This window comes from Cervus elaphus, chromosome 5, assembly GCF_910594005.1.
Source record: "Cervus elaphus chromosome 5, mCerEla1.1, whole genome shotgun sequence".
NCBI lineage: Eukaryota > Metazoa > Chordata > Mammalia > Artiodactyla > Cervidae > Cervus > Cervus elaphus.
In genome coordinates this window covers 22,037,527-22,058,047 of record NC_057819.1, presented here as the reverse complement: position 1 = coordinate 22,058,047, position 20,521 = coordinate 22,037,527, and the positions used below count along the sequence as shown (strand labels likewise).

At 42.0% G+C, this 20,521-nt stretch overlaps 1 protein-coding gene across 1 annotated transcript in view; it reads right to left on the bottom strand.

The window, feature by feature from the left end:
- Window positions 1–20,521, bottom strand: part of TMEM132B (transmembrane protein 132B) — a 383,675-nt gene that overhangs the window by 150,561 nt on the left and 212,593 nt on the right. The gene's annotated exons all lie outside the window — the stretch shown is intronic.

Sequence of the window (20,521 nt, the reverse complement as noted above, 5' to 3'; positions counted from 1 at the left end):
CCAAGGGAAAAAATACACTTTCACCAGCCTTGCCCTTCCCAATTCAGCTCAATTTCACGGTGCACGACTGCCTTCTATTTTATTGTCACTAAGGCACCAGAGAAAACAAATAGAATAAAGACTACCATTGTTAGCAGACGTTTTGGAAAAAACAAACAAAAAAATTTTTCTTTCTTACAGTTCCAATGGGTTATTTAGTTTCAGTGGCATCTGTTGACAATGAAAAAATGTAACCACTGTAGCTATAAATCTCCTTTGGTTGTAAATGTTTAATTATAATGTTTCCATTTCAATTTAAGATAAATCCACTTTCTATCTTAAGAAAGAACTGTTCCCAAGGAAACAGAACAGGGGGGAAAAATCCACAGCAGTGATTGTTACCCAGCCCCTCTGAAACTCCTCTAAAGCAGAAATCCAGTCAGTCCTTCCCAGCAGGTTACCAACAGGTAACCACAGAGGAGATCAAATCAGCACCCCCATTCCATCCTCAGGAAGTTTTCTGGTTCTGCTGGAGTTCTCGGAGAAACAGATCATGCTACACTCCCTCCCTGCATCACATAAGGCAAGTTTCCAGCCACAGACGCTCAAAAACGTTTTTCCCATAGACCCGAACTTACAAACAGCCCGCTCTCCCACCACAGTTGTATCTGGTGGATTTCTCTAGAACCGCAAGGGATAATATCCACTGCAGCCTGGGTCTCCTGCTAGGGATGGGGTAAAGGAAACCCAACAGAAGCCCATTCTCTACCTCCGAGATGAAAAATAATAAAAGTGCCTTGAGAAGCATCACCCAGAGATGCCACTCAGAGACTCCTGGTTCTGATCATAATTATAAATGAAAATCTGAATGTAACCCCAGGTAAGGAGAAACTGGACAGTCGGACCCATCCCTCGGGCTACTTCTCACAACCCAGGAAGATCTCTCAGTGACTGAGATTTGGCAACTGCAGAGCAGGGGCCAGCTTTGACCCCCCAGATCATCTGCATTGGCCCACTCACTCAATATGTGTCGAAACTTAACTTAGGGTCTGGAGATTTCATAGAACGGGATTTATGTCTGTGTCCAAAATTCAACCCTACTTGCAGAATAGACTGTGATTTTATGAACGATGATCAAAAGTTGCCTCAGAGAAACACCCCTCCTCTGATCTCAGCTCAAGTGGGGTGGAGTTCCTTCAGGAGCATTTGCTCCTTGTTCCTAATTAGAACTTCTATCTTTCTAAGGAGATCATTTACTGAGGGCTTACTCTGTCCCTCGATCTGTACAAAAACTTCAGACAATTATCTCGTTTAGTCCCCACAGCACACCTCACAATAAGCATTGTTCTCTTTCCAATGTCACAAATGAGAAACTGAGGAACAGGGAGATCGAGTCACCTGCCTGAGGTCACACAGCTAGGCAAGGACAGAGCCTGGATTTGAACCCAGATCTGACTCCAAAGATTGTCAGTTTCAATGACTGGGGTATTTACTTCCCTGAAGACAAATCAGGCAAATTCCCGAACCATCCCCAGTTCATAGGTAACATTCAGATTCCCAATCGTAGGCACACTGGCTGCTGTGAAATTTGAACAACTGTCTGCTATTTCTCTATTTCAGACATCACCAGCTTGGTTTTCCCAGAGGCAGTAACAGCACACAGATACCAGATTTCACAGCTATTTTCTCTCCGCAAATACCTTCTAAACCTCCGGTCTTTCTGCTTTTCGATAAATCATGATCCAGGCCCCTAGCAAAGCTACTGCTTTATTTGCTGTTGCCTTTGAAACAAGTAAAAGTGGAATCCAAATGGGTTTCTAGGGAGAAAAACAGAACATACCTTGAAATTCTCTTTAAGGATCAATCCAATTTCATTTGCCTAATTGTGTATCTGGGGTTAAGAAAATCAGTTTTAGAGAAAAAAAAAATCTTCAAAAACACTGCATTTGGATTCAAGTTTTTACAGTGGATTTTTTTAAATTGAAGTACAGTTGATTTACAGTTATGTTAGCTTTCAGTGTACAGCAAAGTTTTACATACACACACACACACACAGAGATATATATATACATAGATACACACACACACACATATACTCTTTTTCAGATTCTTTCCCCTTATCAGTTATTAAAAAATATTGAGTATGGTTTCATATGCTACACAGTAGGTCCTTGTTGGTTATCTATTTTATATATAGTAATGTGTGTCTGTTAATCCCAACCTCTTTAGGATGGATTTCTGCAGAAGGAGGAAACTGTTAAGAGAGCATTTACAAAGGCTAGGCTGTTCTTTCTATTTTACTTTATTTTAATCCCCACAGTGAGTCTACAAGGAAATTCCCACTTCATAGAAGAGGTTCAGAGAGTTTCTCATCTGACTCAATTCACACAGCTGATCAGAAATGGAGGAACCACGATGGAACTCAGTTCTCTGCTTTCAAACCCCAGGCTACACCTGCCTCTAAAAAAACCCCTTTTCCCTGGATCTGAGAGATTCTTTCCAGATCACACTGGGGGCTGCTTCTGCCACAACCGGATGGTGGGTGGTGTGCAGTGGATCTCAAGGCCAGAAGGGCCAGCAGACATCCTCAGCGGGTGAGACCCGCTCCAGTGAAACATGCAAGTGTGATTCTCAAAGCCAACATTCAGCTTATTTGCATTTAGAAAGAAACTCTGTTGAAATATCCTCCCTTTTATTGGTTCATTACACTTTTCTTCATCTCTCTCTTCTGTGTATCACAGTGGTACAAAGGTTTATTTCTAATGGGTGTTTTAAATTGTTTCCTTCAACCTGGAAATCTTATTTTTTCATAGCAACCATACAGGAATCACTATGTCTGTCTTGATACAGAGGTGAATATAATAATATTAAATCCGCAATACTTACAGGTCACTTGCTCTGTGCCAAACTCTGTTGTAAGAGGTTTAGAAAGATAAAATAATTTAATCTTACAACAGCCCTACCAGCAGATACAAAATTTTCTCTAAAGTTGAGGAAATGGAGGCACAGAAGTCCAAATAACTTGTTTACAGTCACATACCTAATAAGTGGCGATATCAAGAAACATTTCCTCAAAGAAGAACATCACCATGCGCTTAACAGTAAATGCCAATAGCTAACCTCAGGGTGATATTGCAATTTATAGTGAGAAAGATGTATTTGGTCGCCTCTGTTCCTAGCACAGAGCTCCTAAAATCTTTGGAACTTCCTAACTGATGAGAATAATAAAGGTGACTTTTGTTCTGTTAGTGAGGTGACTTTTGGAACTCACTTGAGGATGGTGAGGATGGTTGGTTACCAGGGCAACCAACTATGTGACCGGAGGGTTGGAATTTTCAGTCCAGCCCCCCGACCCTGACCTCCTAGGAAGGGAGAGAAGCTGGAGGATGAATCACTTGCCGATGGCCAATGATTTGTAACCTTTCACGCCTATGTAATGAAGCTTCCATAAAAACCCAAAAGGACAGGGTTCAGAGATCTTCTGGGTTGGTGGATATTTGGGGAGAGTGGTGGCCTAAAAAGAGCATGAAAGTCTGCCCCCTTGCCCCATACCTTGCCCCTAGGCATTTCTTACATTTGGCTATTGCTGAGTTACATCTTTTATAATCAACAAGTAATCTAAGAAGTAAAATGTTTCTCTAAGTTCTGTGAGCTACTGTAGCAAATCAATCAAACTCAAGGAGGAGGTCATCAGAACCTTCGATCCATAGCTAGTGACTCAGAAGCATAGGTGACAACCTGGACTTGGAATTGGCATCTAAGTGGAAAAGAGAGGGCAGTCTTGCGGGATCTCACAGTGACACTAGGTGGACAGAGACCGAATCCAGTTGAATTATAGGAACCCCAGCTGGTGCAGGAACACTGCTCAGTGGTGGGAACCACCCACCCCCACAACACACACACATACGCATTGGAGTTGGGTTCCAAACTTTTATGCAGTGTGGAGCAGACAGTAGGGCGTGGAGGGGACTGTGGCAAACAGGAGAGCACAGCCCCCCCATAAACTGAATGGCCAAGGCAGCATGGGCAGCTGTGATCTTTCAATACCAGCCTGACTTCATCTTAACAGGACTTCCAACTTCCCCAGAGAAGCCAGAAATGTGTGTGTGCAGCCAACTCTCCTCATTTCTTTTTAATGTTGGCCCAAACTGAAGGGAAAAAGAAAACATTCAGCAGGCCACACAAAATAGGTTCAAGGTTTACCAATTTGCCACCTGTATTTAGGAGATTCCAACGGACCCCATGCTAAGTACCAATAGTTTATATGTCTATGCAGTTGAGGGGACTGCATAGGAGGGACTCTTGAAAAGAAAGACACTGCTTTGCAACTGTCTAATCAAAGGGAAGATACAAGGGGCCTTAGAAAATAACAGTGCACCCTAGTGCACTCAGCATCAAAGTGTATCGAATTCATCACTGCTGTTTTTATTTTTTGAAAATCATTAAATATCATTTTCTTTCCCTTTATAGCAAGATCCAAGTGACAACCGATCCATCAGCTTATCGGCTGATGTTTAACTACAGCATTTTGCATTCATTATTTCCTACTTAAATCATTCTTTGAAAAAGAGGAATAACTTCATCTTGCCTCTTGACAGCAGAGAAATTAAATATCAAGACTTTAAGATGAGTGTTTCCCAAACACCAACAGCAGATCCATAAAATTAAGCCAGAAGAGCATCAACCCAAAATAAGACAGATAGGGACAAGTTTCTGAAAAACTCCTCTCATTTCCAAAAGTTAAGAAATTTCTAAACTCAGACACAACTTGCTAATTGGTACAACCACTTTGGAGAGCCATTTGGTGACATGAAGAAAGTTGAAGATATTTACACCCAAGGAGGCTGCAACCCCATTGCTAGGACAGACTCTGGAGATTGGGCATCCCATTTTTAAAATCTGGTCCCCAGCAAGGAATAAATTTTGAATTACAACTCAGAAAAATCATACACGAAGGACACTAAAGTTACACGAAATAATATTTTTATTATTTTATTATTTTTATAATATATTTCTGTATAATATTTTTCTGTATTAAATGCTTTGGACTCTCATATTTTCTATTTTCTATTTTTCTATATTTTCTATTCTGTGCTAATCTATTCAATTTCTCTTTTTTTAAATATACTTGTCAGTACTCATTAACAGTCACAACCCTCAGTTTAAAACCACTATCCCAGAGGATCTGGTGCAAACCATTAAGATTGCATGCACAAGAATGGGTATTAAAATCTACAAGAGCAAAAATTTAATTTAGGAAATGTTGCACTGAGGAAAAGAGGCAAGTTGCCTTGATCCTGATAGCATGATGTCATGTACATAGTTTTCAAACATGACAAACACAGTTCTAGGGAACTGTACCTGTCTCAGTCCATTTAGGCTACTCTAGCAAAAATGCCACCTACTGGGAGGCTTATAAGCAACAGAAAATTATTTCTCTCAGTTCTGGAGACTGGAAGTCAAAGATAGATGTGCCAGAAATTCCCTGGCTTCCCAATGGTTAGGCTCCATGCAGGATCTTCCCAGACCAGGGACCCAAACCGGGTCCCCCACACGGCAGGTAGATTCTCAACCAGCAGTGTGCATGTGTGGTCAGTTGCTTCAGTCATGTCCAGCTCTTTGTGACCCTGTGGACTGCAGCCCGCCAGGTTCCTCTGGCCTTGGGATGCTCCAGGCAAGAATACTGAAGTGGATTGCCATGCCCTCCTCCAGGGGATTTTCACAACCCAGGGATCGAACCCAAGTCTCCTGCACTGGCAGGTGAGTTCTTTACCACTAGCACCACCTGGGAAGTCCTCTTAACCACTGGACCACTGGAAAAGTCCTTAGAGTCTTTTTTATAAGGGCACTAATACCATCATGGAAGCTCCATCCTTATCTGATCTGATAAGGATCTCCCAAAGGCTTCTCCTTCTAATACCATCACCTTGGAGATTAGGATTCCAGCAAATATACTGCAGAGGCAGGGTGTGTGGGGTGTGGGGGAGACAAACATTTGAACCAAAGCAGTACCTACAAAATAAAATTAAGTGAACACTCACAAGAAGGATAAGCGTGTAACTCAAAACAGTGGTTAAATCTAAGGAGGAAAGAAGAGGAATACAATAGGGATAGTTTGGTCATTTGTTTTTGCTTGTTTGCTTTTGTTTTGTTTTTTGACCGTACCATGCATCTGAGAGATCTTAGTTCCCCAATCAGGGATCCAACCCACACCCTGGGCGGGGAGAACACAGAGCCCTAGCTACTGAACCGCCACGGAGTCCCTTTGCTTTTGTTGTTTTAAGCTCTACAGCAAATTTGGGGAAATATCAAAGCGTGACAAAGCTATGCAGTAGATAGGGGGGTATTTGTTACAATAGTCTCTATATTGTCAAATAGGGTTGAAATTGTTCTCACAGAAAGAAAAGTAAAGGAAAACAACTTGTCCACTTAGAGAGCAGAGAGCGGTCAGCTTCCTTGCTCTCTGGACAGCTACGGTCCCTCTCTGTTAAGGGGTGGCAGGAAGTCCAGGAGGTGAGGTGTTCCTAACAAGATCATCCTTCCCTCCTCACGCAGTAGCACCTGCTATGCACTAGGCATGGCTCTGGGGAACAGTGATGCCACGTGAACAGACACACAGGTCCTGTAGTCCTGAAGCCCGTGGATTAAGTGCAGTTATTGTCAGAAGTATAAAAGCATAGCAGCAAGAAGAACTCCAAATACATTTTGCAGACAGTCCCCCACACGACAAGGGACCATGACTCCTACCCTTTAGTGTGGGCTGCATTGTAACTTCTTCCAAAGAGGATGGTGTAGACAGAAGGGCATGGCATGGCTTCACAGCAGAGAAACCCAGCAAATACTGGCTGCAACTGGTGACCAAGGTCAATATCAACAGTGACGAAGGGTCTGGTCACGGGTACTCTCAGTATGATGTGATGAAACTGCAACTTCACCTCTATAGTCTGCCTCCCAAAACTTTTAATCCCAGCCTAACCAGGAGGGGAGAAACCAGGCAAATTGCAATAGGGGGACCTATTGCAATATCTGATCAACACTTCCCCCAAAACCGTCAAGGTCACAAGTACAAGGAATATCTGAGAAACTGTCATGGCTGAGCAGATAAGATGACTAAATGTGATGTGGTGTCCTGGTGGGATCCCGGGATAGAGAAAGGACATTAGGTGAAAACCTTTAAAAATCTGAATTAAGTATGGAGCTTTGTTAATATTGGGTTGGTCAAAAAGTTGGTTCAGACTTTTCTTTAAGATGTTATGGAAAAACACGAACTAACCTTTTAGCCAACTCAGTAATAACATATCGATATTGGCTCATTAAATATACCAAATGTAACATACTAATTCAAGGTGTTAATAATAGAGGAAACTGAGTGTGGAGAGGGTGGGGAGTTTCTACGCGAAATTTCTTTAATACCAGCTCAATTTTTCTGTAAATTTAAAACTGATCCAAAACATAGAATGTAAAGTAAAAAGTAAAAAGCTAACAAAAATAAAGACAAGAAAAAAGAAAAGAAAAAATAAAGTCTACTAATAAAAAGGTGGATCATCTGGTAAGACGGAGGAACGTCTTCATGGGTGGAAGGCTGCATGTCCCTCCTGCACTTAGCGTCAAGTGGCCTTAAGTAGTTACATTCAGATACAGATGTCAGAATATGGAGCCACGTTGCACCTGTACCCACGGAAAGCAACAGAGGACACTGGCTATGGGGCTGGATAAAACCAAATCAAACATCCTTTCAAAAGGTTTCTAGGACTTCCCTGGTGGTCCAGGGGTTAAGATGCCACTCTTCCACTGCCAGGGACATGGGTACAACCCCTGGTCAGGGAACTAAGAGCCCACATGCCTCATGACCAAAAAAATAGAGGGGAAAAAGACACAGAGGTTTCTGCTCATACAGGAAAGGAAAGGAAAGGAAATACCTACCTTTTCTGTAGGTATAAAGGAATTGATGCTTGGTTGAGACAGTGTTAAAAGAACACTCTCGAATCACAGAATATTTTCTCCAGGAAACAATGAAGGGGTGGGGGGAGCACTTGAAGGTTCACTTGACTGCTTTTGTCAAAGACTTGCACCAGATCTGAAGGTTTCCTGGTTCCAAAGGTCAGTTTGGTCAATGACATCTATAATGTCATCATAATAAATATGTCAAAATAAGTAAATAAATACATCACAATAAAGACATAAAGAATGATTTAATGGAGCAGCTGGGGTTTCTAACAAATACCAGCCTGAAAAGTCAAACAGAGAGTCATTCCCAAGAGCATGAACTTTGCAGGTTTCCCTCGGTTAATTTCATCAACCGCCAGTCAGAAATTTGGTGCAAAGGCTCTGATCTCAGACCACCATGTGGGCAGACCTTTGGAAAGAAAGCCTCCCATTTCCTCTGACTCAATTTCTGCCTGCATCAGGGAACTACAGAAGTCAAATCCCACAGCAGAAATAAAATCACACTCAGTAAGAAAGGGCACGTCTAAACCTCAATGATACTTGAGTGTCTGAGAGAAATTCTATTCTGGATTTCTGTTTCACAACGGACCTATGATGCATGAAGCTGGCAATGCAGTAATCAAGGCTGAGCTTCCTGTAGCCTTAAACAGTATCGCTTACATTAGGGATTTGGGGAGGCCACCAAAATCCCGCCCAAGTGTTGACCTTTGGCAGAATTTCTCTTCAGCACCTCCCTCTTCTCTTTTTCTCTGGTGCTGGGAAAGGAGTCTTGGGCTTAGAATGATCTGACATATATTTGTCGAGTGCCTACTATGTGGCAGGCACTGTTCTAGGATCTTGAAGTCTGGGTTCATATCCCAGCTCCGCCAGTCCTAGCTCTGTGACTGTGGACCCTTAAGATCTCTGAGCCTCACTCTTTCCATCTGTAAGTGTGGTTGGTTAGTTGTGCTACCTTCTTCAAGGAGATATTCTGATAATTCATGGAGATAATATATAGCATAGAACCTAGCACACAGTAGGAGCTCAGTAAGTGTTGCATTTAATAGAATTTGCTTGCAATACCCCTGAGAACTCCTCCTAAATTGGCACCTCTCCAGGATTATTCAAAGTGGCCCCATCCAGGTCTATCCTCCACAGATGTTTCATATTCTCAGACAATTCAACCACTATAAAACTTTGCATTAAAGGACATTATGTATCCATTCCTCTGTTGATGGACATCTAGGTTGCTTCCATGTCCTATGTATTGTAAATAATGCTGCAATGAACATTGGGGTATGTATCTTTTTGAATTATGGTATTCTCCAGGTATATGCCCAGGAGTGGGATTGCTGGGTACCTATATACAACGGAATATTACTCAGCCAAAAAAAAAGAACAAAATTGTGCCATGTGCAGAGATTTGGATGGATTGAGAGATGGTCATACAGAGTGAAGTAAGTCAGGAAGAGAAAAACAAATATCATATATTAACACATATTTGTGGAATCTAGAAAAATGGTATAGATGATCTTATTTGCAGAGTAGAAGTAGAGAAACAGAGAACAGACATGTGGATTCCAAGAGGGAAAGGAGGGGCTGGGATGAATTGGGAGATTGGAAATGACGTATAAATACTGTTGCTACTATGTATAAAATAAATAGCCAATGAGAACTGACTGTAAGGAACAGGGACCTCTACTCAGTGCTCTGTGCTGACCTAAACGGGGAGGAAGTCAAAAAAAGAGGGGATGTATGTATACCTGTAGCCGATTCACTTTGCTGTACAGTAGAAACTAAGAGAATATTGTAAAGCAGCTATACTCCAACAAAATTTTTTTCAAAAACATTCTTAAAAATGAATACAATACAGTGTTAATATTATATAAAGAATGGTTTAATAGCTGCCTTCCCAGACATGTTTACATTTGAATTTCCACTCATCCTTTAAGGGCCCATTCAAATGTCACTTCCTCTGAGAGGCCTTTTTCCTCCATTGAATCCTCTTCTTTGTTCTACTGCACTTGGGCTCTTGTCCTAAAACTGTGCAGAGCACCACCTACTGGCTGAGTTTGCAGACCTAGCCTCTGTCTCTGGCACCAGAGTTCCCAGCACCTTGTGGGAGAGAGGGCCCTGCTTCTAAAAGACGGTAAAAAGTCAAGCCAATTGTTTAGACTTTCTGAGACAGGCAATGGGGAGCCACTAGGTCATGATGAAAGTGGTATTTTAAGATTACTCTGGCAGCTGGTAACAGAATGGATTAGTGGAGAGAGATCACAGACAGAGCGGCCATGAAACAGCCACTGGGAATTTCTAGGAATGAGCCGGCATACCACCAGGAATACGTTCCTCAGTCAGTGATGCCCACCTGGTCAGCAGGAAGACTCAGAGGCGTAAAATAGACATATTTTTTATCAACCACACCTGAATACCCAATTATAAGAGTTTCTGTTCTAGGACATCCCTAATTGTCCAGTGGTTAAGACTCTGCACTTTCAATGCAAGAGGTGTGAGTTTGATCCCTGGTCAGGGAACTAGTATCCCACATGCCTTACAAACAAAAGATTTTTTTTTAATTAATTTTTAAAATGTTTTAATGTTTCCATTCCAAGCCAGCATACTGAGAATTAGGAAAACTTCTTAGTTATCTAAATATAGCCACTTTGAAACCTATTAACTTATTCCCTACATGGTATCACTACTGAAAATGACTATTTGATTAAGAGAATGAAGACAAGCCTCAGAGAAGGAGAAGATATTTACAAAGTACATAACTGTTAAAGAGTTGGTATCTAAGCTATACCAAGAACTCTCAACACACAAGAAGAAAAAACAGCCCAATTTTTAAAAACTGGGGTACAGATCTGATCAAACACCTCACCAAAGAAAAGACACAAATGGAAAGCAAGCACATGAAAAGATGTTCCATATCATATCTTCTTAGGGAGTTGCAAATTAAAACAGTGAGAAACCACTACACACCTCTTAGAGTAAAATCCAAAACACTTAACAACCAAATAGCCATGAGGATACAGAGCAATAGGAGTTCTTATTCATTGCTGGTGGCAATGCAAAATGGTGCGGCCACTTTCAAAGACAGTTTGACACCAAACCAGATGTACTCTTACCATAAGATCCAGCAATCACACTCCTTGGTGTTTATGCAAAGGAGCTGAAAACTTAAGCCCACAAAAAAAATACACACACAGATGTTTATGGAAGCTTTATTCCCAGTTGCCAAAACTTGGAAGCAATCAAGATGTCCTTCAGTAGGTGAATGGATAAATAAACAGTGGTTCATCAAGACAACAGAATATCATTCAATTCTGAAAAGGAATGAGCTAGCAAGCCACAAAAAGACACGGAGGAACCTGAAATGCATATTACTCTGTGAAAGAAGTCAACCTGAAAAGTCTACATTCTGTGCAATTCAACTTTATGACATTCTGGGAAAGGCAAAACTAGAAGGATAATAGCAAAATCAGTGGTTATCAGGGTTTGTGGGCAGGAAGGGAGGGATGAATAGGTAGAGCACAAAGGAGTTTTATGGTAATGAAACTATTCTGTATGATACAAGAATGATGGATGCTTGTCATTGTTCATTTGCCCAAATCCAGAGAATGTACGATACAAAGTGCGTGCTATCTCTTCAGTCGTGTCCGACTCTTTGTGATGCTATGGACTGTAGCCCGCCAGGCTCCTCTGTCCATGGGATTCTCCAGGCGAGAATACTGGAGTGGGTTGCTGTGCCCTCCTCCAGGGGATCTTCCCAACCCAGGGACTGAGCCCGCATCTCCTAAGTCTCCTGCACTGGCCGGCGGGTTCTCTATCACTAATGCCACATGGGACGTCCCTGTGCAATACGAAGAGTCAACCCTGATGTATGTGGCGGACCTTAGTCAACAAGAACGCATCTTTATCATGCTAAGTGCAGTGAGACAGAGAAAGCCAAATGGCATACGATATAGCTCCTATATGGCATCTAAAATGTGACAGGGATGAACTTATTCACAAAACAGATGCACAGACACAGAAAACAAACTTATAGTGACCAAAGGGGAAACGTGGGCAGAGAGGGGTGAATTAGGAGTTTGAAATTAACAAATACAAACTACTATCCATAAAATAGAAAAGCAATAAGGATTTACTGTATAGCAGGGTGAACTATATTCAATATCTTGTAATAACATATAATAGTAAACAATCTTAATATATATACACATACACATATATGAATCACTTTGCTATACATCTGACACTAATACAATATTGCAATTCAACTCTACTTCAATTAAAAAAAAAAAACAAAAACCTCTATGGCTTAAGAGAAAGTGAAGTCGCTCAGTCGTGTCTGACTCTTTGCAACCCCATGGACTGTAGCCTACCAGGCTCCCCTGCCCATGGGATTTTCCAGGCAAGAATACTGGAATGGACTGCCATATCCTTCTCCAGGAGATCTTCCCAACCCAGGGACTGAATTCAGGTATGGCTTAAGAGAACCAAGGTTTAGTTACCGCTCATGCTACCTGTCTTTGCCAGGCCAGCAGGGGGCACTGCTTCTTTCTATCACTGACAAAGACTCTCACTAACTAAACCTAAGTCAAGATCTCTGAGCCCTCCCTCCTCTGGACCATGGACTTATCCTTGCCACACCCATGTAGCCCAATTATAGCAAGAATCCTAAATCAGTTTAGAAATATCCCACCCCATCCTTGATACCTGATCACCCTCCATCTCCAATTAAATTCCTCATGCCCACGCTAGACATCTGATCGCTCTGGTCTGCCCTCAGCAAGAACCTGGTTTGGTCAGTCTCATAAGAATCCCTTACTCCCAATGTCTCCTAGCAGTTTGCCATCTACCGACCCCACGCCCACTCTGTTTCTTGGCTTTAAATCCCCAGCTATCTTTACAGCATTGGGAATGGAGCCCAATTCCACCCTGAGGGTCTCTCTTCCCTTGCTGAAAAGGTCTCTGAATGAAGTCTTTCTCCACCACCTTAACCAGTCTCTTTCTTTAACCAGTAACTTTCTTTAACCAGAGGAAAGTTGGTTCTGGTTCTCTCTGACACCTCTCAGAAGCCAGGCTGATGGGTGGGTTTTGACAAAGCCTTTTATGTGTTCTGCTCACTCCCACACCATCCCTTCAGTGGGAGCACTTGACTTGAAAGAAAATGGTGACTAGATTGGGCAACACAAAACCCAACAACATTGCTGCTAAAGTCATAACATAATAACTAAAACAAAAAAACTAAAGACAACAAGTGGGAGAAAACATTTGCAGTTAAACATGAGAAAAGTTGTTAAATTTCACCAGAAACAGTCAATGCAAATTAAGCCTACAAGAAGACAGCCATATTTCAACTATCAAATTCTCTTTTTAAGGCAATGCCCAGCATTGGCAAAAGAATTGACAGCTGGGCGTTCTTACATAGATCAGGCAGGAAAATTTCACAAAAGCTTCAAAAACTTGAAACGCTGTCATGTCTTTTGAACCTACCCATTCACTTCTAGCTTTCTCCCCCGAAGTCTTACCTACAGGAATATACAACTTCGTGTTTTTAAAAAATGAATTTTAAAAGGGAGAAAAATAAAACAAAAATGGCCAGCAGCAATACCTTAAAGAGGAAAAAAATGAAACGTGGTAAATTAATAGAATACACTTCTGTAATATCAATAGAATACTGTACCGCTTTTAGATATTACATTAAAAATTAAAGGTTCTGGAACTTCCCTAGTGGTCCAGTGGCTAACACTCCATGCTCCCAATGCAGGGGACCTGGGTTCAATCTCTGGTCAGGGAACTAGATTCCCACAGGCTGCAACTAAGAGTTCACATGCCTCAACTAAAGACTGAAGGTCTAGCATGCCACAACTAACACCCAGGGCAGCCAAATAAATAAATAAAAATATTTTTTGAAAATTATAGTTCATTGAAAGGCCCCATTAATCTTGAAATTGTTAGGAAAAAAATGTTTATATATACATATTTGTATTGGCTGGGGGGGTGGGCACGAGCACCTACCACTTTTACCAGTTTTTCACCAGTGAAAGTGAAAGTCGCTCAGTCATGTCCAACTCTTTGCGACCCCATGGACTATACAGTCTATGAAATTCTTCACGCCAGAATAGTGGAGTGGGTAGCCTTTCCCTCCTCCAGGGGATCTTCCCAACCCAGGGATCAAACCCAGGTCTCCCGAATTGCAGGCAGGTTCTTCACCAACTGAGCCACCAGGGAAGCCCAGGAATACTAGAGTGAGTAGCGCATCCCTTCTCTAGCGGATCTTCCCAACCCAGGAATCGAACGAGGGTCTCCTGCATTGCATGTGGATTCTTTACCAACTGAACTATCAGGGGTTGATAATTATTTTTATGGTTAAATATCTAATGACATGAAAAGATATTGCCATATATTTATTCTACAATATTATAGAAAACAACAGCTTTAAAAGGTAAAGAAATTCAAAAATTGACAAAAGTCATATATTTTTGTACACTCATATACCCATAAATCCATATGAGTATATACAAGTAGACTCATCAATATATTAACAGTGGTTACCTGTGAATCATACACTGGTTCAGAGATGACTCTTATCTTCTCTGTTTTAATAAGTTGTATTTTCTACAACCAAACATCTATTACTTTTGAAGTAAGAAGCTTTCTATTACACTTAGGCTGAAACTGGCCAGCAGCATAAGTGAACAAAGAGTTTCCCACTGGTTAGCAAAAGAGGTGAAATATTTTTAGAACATTTTTTTCCCTTTTCTTTCACTCGTCTGATCCCTTTTAGGGGGAGGGGAGGAGTTCTCCATTTCCTATAGGTGAATTCTGTTGCCACTTTCTAGAGAGGATTACAAACAACATGCTGCATTTTTATACATCAAATCTTGGTTTTGAACTATTTTGACAGCTGGTACTTAGAGTTCGCCAAGTGTGCAGTAACAAACGCTACTGTAAATCCAAGAATTCCGTATTCTAAGTTCCATTATTTTCCAATCCTAAAATTGTTTTTTTGTTTGTTTTGTTTTGTTTTTTAATTAATTAATTTATTTTTTTATTAGTTGGAGGCTAATTACTTCACAACATTTCAGTGGGTTTTGTCATATGAATCAGCCATAGAGTTACACGTATTCCCCATCCCGATCCCCCCTCCCACCTCCCTCTCCACCCGATTCCTCTGGGTCTTCCCAGTGCACCAGGCCCGAGCACTTGTCTCATGCATCCCACCTGGGCTGGTGATCTGTTTCACCATAGATAGTATACATGCTGTTCTTTTGAAACATCCCACCCTCACCTTCTCCCACAGAGTTCAAAAGTCTGTTCTGTATTTCTGTGTCTCTTTTTCTGTTTTGCATATAGGGTTATCGTTACCATCTTTCTAAATTCCATATATATGTGTCAGTATTTTTTTAAAAAACAAGGTACCTCTATCTTTTGATGGTGCTTAAATTCATTAATATTTTATTTTTTCCTGTATCCCTGGCGACACATTAAAATAACCTGTGCAGGGACTTCCCTGCTGATTCAGTGGCTAAAAATCCACCTTGCAATGCAGGGGACGTGGCTTCAATTCCAGGTCCTGGAACTACGATCCCACATGCAGTGGGGCAACTAAGCCCGCAAGCCACAACTACTGAGCCCACACACCACAACTAGAGAATCTCTGTACCACAACAAAAGATCCTGCATGACCCAACTAAGACCTGATGCAGCCAAACAAATTAATAAATGTTTTTAAATAAAAATAATCACCAGGGGAGGTTTTTTGTTTTTTGTTTTTAATAGTAATGCCTGTGAACCAGTTAGGGCTGAGGTTTAAGGAATATGTGTTTTCAGAGACTCCTAGGCTATTCAGATACATATCCAGGACTGACATGCCTTGACTGATTCATTCACCAAGTAGTCATTAAGCCCCTTGTATTTGTTTCCCAGGGCTGCTTCAACAAATTACCACAAATGTAATGACCTAAAGCAACAGAATTATCACAGTTCTGTAAGATAAAACTCCAAAACCAAGGTGTCATCAGGGTCTCCGGGGGGGGGGACCCATTCATTGCTTTTTCCAGCCCCTGGTGGCCCCAGGCTTCCTTGACTTGAGGCCGCATCCCTCTCATGTCTGCCCCCATCTTCACATGGGCTTTTCCTCTGTGTGTCGATCTTAGAAGGACACATCATTGGACTGAGGGCCTGCCCAGATACTCCAGGATTATGGCGTCATTTCAAGATTCCTTAATTACCTCTGTAAAAACCCTTTTTCCAAATAAGGTCAAGTTCACAAGTTCCGGGCGTTCAGATGTAGAAGCATCTATTGAGGGACCACCCTTCAGTGCACTACGGTGCCTATTTCCACATTGTAGATGGCTTGCTAGTGCTGTGGGTGCTGCTTTCTACTGAGTTTTCAGTCCATTTGGGACAAGAGAGCTGAAAGCAGGGGAAGGAAGGAGGATGCTCAGAATGTGCACGGCATGGGTGTGTCCCCAGGCCTTGCGCAGAGCCCAGGGTCGTGGACAAGAGCGGGGACCCAACGGGCAAACTCCATTGGCTACTTACTGGTTCTGAGACCTGGGGAGATCATTTAAACTATACCTCAATTTACACATCTATTGATTGGAAATGACAATAGTTTTTAGCCTACCAAGGCTCTAATATTTCTGATTTTTAAACGTGTGTGTTCCCTCAAAGACTTACAACGGTGCCGGGCACCTAATGAGAATGATACAGTTTTTCAAGAAATTTTTCAAATGAATAAGGAACAGACAACAAAACTACACAAAAGTATCCTCAGAGACACTTAAAACATTCCGTGTGTTCTATCATTTACGTTTCAGTAAAATATTTTACAGAAGGAAAGTAACCAACATGAACTAAATCTGGTGGGAAAATCTCCTCAGAAACAGAGGCAACTGTGACCATCACTGTACTGTCTTTCTCCCTCCTCCCCCTCCCCTTCTTCCTCCTTCTCTTCATTCTTCCTCTTCCTCTCCTTCCTATTCCCCCCTCCCCCTCCTTCTCTTTCTCCTCCTCCTCCTCTATTAGTCCTCCTCCTCCTCCTTCTTCTTCTCCAACTTGAATAAGGCACTTTAAGCACAATAAAAGATTTAGCCTGGTTCATGTTCCATGGAGCCATAAAGTGACACATGACATGTATGTGGTCAGAGATCACATAAACTAGAGATGACTTTTCCTCTCTTACCTCTGTTTGTTCCTTAAGGTTTCCACTGCTCAATTTCACAACAAGCAATGAGTTAGCTGAGTTAGTAAAAAGGGTAATCCCTTCTTCTGCTCAACTGGTTATAATCATTTCTGGATTAGAGCAGGTCAAGAAAAACTCGTGAAATATTGGATCCAGATGTTCAAACATGGTAACACTTCATGGTAAACATTTACCTTTGAGGTCGATTTCTCTTTCAACTGGGTTATAGTCATGTGAGGTGTGTCTATTTCTTTCAAGAAATCTATTTTAGGGTTTGTCTTTCTTTCCTACGGAGACTCCTGTTTCCATGGTGCACTCCCAAGAACTTGTCTCTGTCCCAGCTTTCAGAGAAGGATGAGTTCTGCAATGTGGTTTCTGACCATACAAAAAGTAGCAGCCTATTTTCTCCAATGTTTGGGTCTCAACAGTCCAATGGAAACCATTGAAGGGACAATCTCACCTCAACGTAGCTGGTTGCACATGGTCTCCATACCAAGAGTCCATTTCATCCAGCTTTCCTTTCCCTTGGTTTTGCTTTATCTCTTCTGAACACTTTCAAATTTGCTTATTTTTCTAACGTCTTTTCTCCTCTTTGGGCAATGCAACTGTTTATCTTGTGGTTTTCATCTTTATTACTCACATTTCCTCACAATGAGTGTTCATTAATATTTTAAATTAAGACCTTTACTGCCTTCCTTACCGAGCCCATCGAATCTTCCTATATGACACATTTTTAATTCTTATCACAGAACTTCAGGCAGTGTGTGCATTATATTCTGTTAAAAACCTATTCCGCCCAAGGTTGTCACAATTCAGAGATTACAGCTTTCAGTGGGATGTTTCGTTTAGGGATATATTCATAGATTCACTTTGTTAGCCCGGCAAACACGGTCCATGAGCTTGTATTTCACACCTCATTTGATCTCACAATTCAACAAAAAAAAAAGTGTAAAAAGAAGCAATTATTTATTTAGATTATGGAATGGATTTTAGAAGGATATTAGATAAGCATAAATTGTCATGCCAAAGCAACAGTCCTTGTCCTTCTAACATCCCCAGGGAGGTCAAAAATGGAAAGTGAAGAAAGAGAAGAGGACGGCAGAATGTTTGATAATTATGTAACTCTGGTTATGTAAGGGCTTTTTTTTCTCTCTTGTAACTTTATAAATCTCTTCTAAAGAGAATGCAGAATTGATTCTCTCAAAACCAAAAGTGATAACCACAGCCTGTGCTTGTCCTCCAACTTAAAACATCAGCACTTGATCAGTCCAATGCTTCAACCAAATCAATTCCATGTGCGTAAACCGTGGAGATGGCCATTTGAGACCCACACAGTAATTTCTGAGGGTGTACGTCCAGGCATTCCACTGGGGCTGCTCCAGCCCAGCAGGAGGGTCCAGCATGACTTCCTAGCCACTTCTTGTTTCTACCCTCCCGTTTCACCCCAAGAACCCTCTCTCATACTCGAAGTCCAAGTCATTCGGGTGGGTCCAGCCATCCCCGACTTTTACAACTGGCTGCAGAGATTGGTTCAGGGTGAGTACAAGATCCACATTACTCCAAGCAGAGCCAGTGATGAGCAGCCCCAAGACTTGTGCTGGACACCATGGGACAGAACATGTTCTCCCTGAAGAGGCCAAGCCAGCAGGATGGATGCTGGGAGCTGCCGGTGGTCAACTCGCCACCAGGAGGGACAGCCTGCTGGAGATGATGCCAGAGGAAAGACAAGGAGACAGGTTGCTAGGGATACTGCATCCAGACACTCTTGGTTCCGGTCCCCGCCTTGAACTTTTTCACGTGCTCCTAGGAGCCCTTTTTGCTTGGACTTCATTCATGCAGTACCTAAGGGCATCAGTCAAAGCCCACCTGATAAACACCCCAGCAATCAAGAGGAAGCCATCCAGTGGAGTCAAGGCAGAAATTAAGCCACAATCCTTGACAGGTCCCACTTTAAAGAGTGTGCCAAACACAGCTAGTTGACCACCCTTCTTCCTTGATAGCAAAGACCTTCTCCCAGTACAAAGCCTGAAAATAACAGCAAATATTCACTTTTCCATGAGCAAAGGCATGGAACCCACTGCTTACTGATGCTATCTAAAAGGAAGACTTGAAGGGAAAGTCGTCTTTCCAGTTGGAAAGGTCTTCTCTTACGGCAAAAAAAAAAAAAAAGATACATGAGGAGAAGCCCCCCTCCCTTCCAGTCTTTGTATACAACTAGATAAGTCTGTGATGTCTGGAACTGCTGCAGCCATCTTGCAGCCACGAGAAAACAAGCTGGAGGATGACAGCGAACAAACTGGACACGACAGAGTGGAAAGACAGAACACACACCGGGGTGACACACTGTGCTGCTAGATTAACCAACCACGGAAACACCTACCTGCAAACTTCTTGTCACATGAGCTCACAAAATCCTACTGTAGCAGCCACTTTAGGTGGGAATTCTAGCACTTGCAACTGAGCCCAAATATGTAAATCCCAAGTTCTCTTCATGTATCAACTCAGGATTCATGGCTGTTCAGATAGCAAGTAGAGATTTCCAGGGAAATCATGGGTCAACCGAGGTCTCAGACTAAAGTTCTGCCAAGGGATGTAAAGGACAATATCCAGAATGTTGGTTTGGGAGTGAGAAGCACCCAGATCCCTGATCAATACCCCTAATAAAAGGCTTTTTGGTCACTCAACCAGAGTCTCTCTTTCCTTTTGAAAGAGATCTTCAAAAGCAGTCAGAACAGAGTTCTAGCTGAGGTTGGCTGAGGTCACCCAAGAGGATACAGCACTCAGCCTAGAAATCCACTGGAAAAGGCAAATTCCACCCAATCTCTCCATTTCTCATACTCCCACCACTAACTCCCTGATTCATTCACCAAGTGCTCCTTCGGTGCCCAACATCATGGACCTCAAAGTGTTTAAAAACAAGAAAAGAGAGACTTCTCTGGCAGTCCTGTGGATAAGACTCTGCACTTCCACTGCAGGGGATGTGTGTTCAATCCCTGGTTAGGGTAAGATCCCACATGCCCAACAGTATAGCCAAAAAAACCCAAAAACCAAAAACAAGAACAAAGAAAGAGAACAGATTATGACGATAGAAGGTGGTAAGTAAGAGATCAGAAGGGGGCTCTTTGCCAACCTGAGAAGTTGGGTCTCATCCTGGCTGAAGGCGGAGCTATTAATGGCTTTAAACAGGCAGGAAGACTTCCCTGGTGGTCCAGTGGTTAAGAATCCACCTTGCAATGCAGGGGACTCAGGTTAAATACCTGGTCAGAGAACTAAGATCCCACATGCTGCAGGGCAACTAAGTCCGCACACCCGCAACTACTGAGTCTGTGCACCACAATTAGAGAGAAGCCCTCAGGCTGCAACTAAGCCAAAATAATCCAGCCAAAAATAGATAAATATTAAAAAAAAAAACAAACAAAC